The 914-nt window shown below is 39.2% G+C and overlaps 1 long non-coding RNA gene across 1 annotated transcript in view; it reads right to left on the reverse strand.

Moving 5' to 3' along the window:
* LOC113843684 (uncharacterized) overlaps positions 1-27 on the reverse strand; it is a 17328-nt gene extending 17301 nt beyond the window's left edge. The window contains exon 1 of the long non-coding RNA XR_011806968.1: positions 1-27. This exon is cut by the window's left edge and continues 203 nt beyond it. This is a non-coding gene — a long non-coding RNA (uncharacterized lncRNA).
* Between the last annotated feature and the right edge of the window lie 887 nt (positions 28-914).

Consider the following 914-nt stretch of genomic DNA (forward strand, 5'->3'; position numbering starts at 1 on the left):
CAGAAAAGGGATTTTTGCTTCTCCGTCTTTGCGAGTAGGGAAAAATGTAAAGGGGGTGGGGAGAGGGAAAAGGGTTTCGCCAAGAAAGGTCCGTGATGCAGATTTATTGGCAAAAAGCCACAGTTGCTATTGTAAATTTCCTCGCCGGTTTCAATGTCAACCCAAGCTCGTATTTGAACCCGGAATCAGGGCAAAAGCATTATCACTCTGTCACTTTGTTGCCAGAAGTGGATTTTTTTTTTTTTTTTGTTAATATTTTACTGTTACATCTGACAGGATTTCACATTTTCTGTAGCCCGCCTTTAGTACGTTGAACTGCCAGACAGAGAAATTAATACCCTGAGTGACTGTATTTTAATTAAGCAATTTCATGCAAATTACAAATTTTAGATTGCCAAATAATATATTGCACAAAAATTGTAGGCTGGCTGATCTGATATGCATGGAGTATTACTCTTCCAGGCGCTGTGCATACATGGGAAAATGAACAAAAATGCTAATTTCCAATCTACTATGCAAACGGTAAAAGATGCCTATTTAGATACATATGCTTTCCTTAGGAAGGGTAAACAGTTCTTTAATTTAATATAGCTGACACTTGAAGATGTGTTTTTCTCTTTTACAAAGATAATTTTTGCATTGAACAAGTAAATGAGAATCCGAGTAGAAAACATCTTGTTAATGGCGACTAATAAAAACTAATATCGCATGCAATATAATGATATTAAACCTTGTAACTGGTACATAAAGCAAGATCATTCCTATTGTTGCTCCGTCAATGACCACCAAATATGCTCGCATATTAAACATCCACTTCCCGACCAGCGAAATTATTAACCCCGGCTGAGCAATCACCGAGGAGTCCCCGGAAGGGACGGGCGCGGGGGGCTCGGGCACTTTCCAACCGGGAAAAG

Source organism: Anas platyrhynchos, chromosome 1, assembly GCF_047663525.1.
Source record: "Anas platyrhynchos isolate ZD024472 breed Pekin duck chromosome 1, IASCAAS_PekinDuck_T2T, whole genome shotgun sequence".
Classification (NCBI taxonomy): Eukaryota; Metazoa; Chordata; class Aves; order Anseriformes; family Anatidae; genus Anas; species Anas platyrhynchos.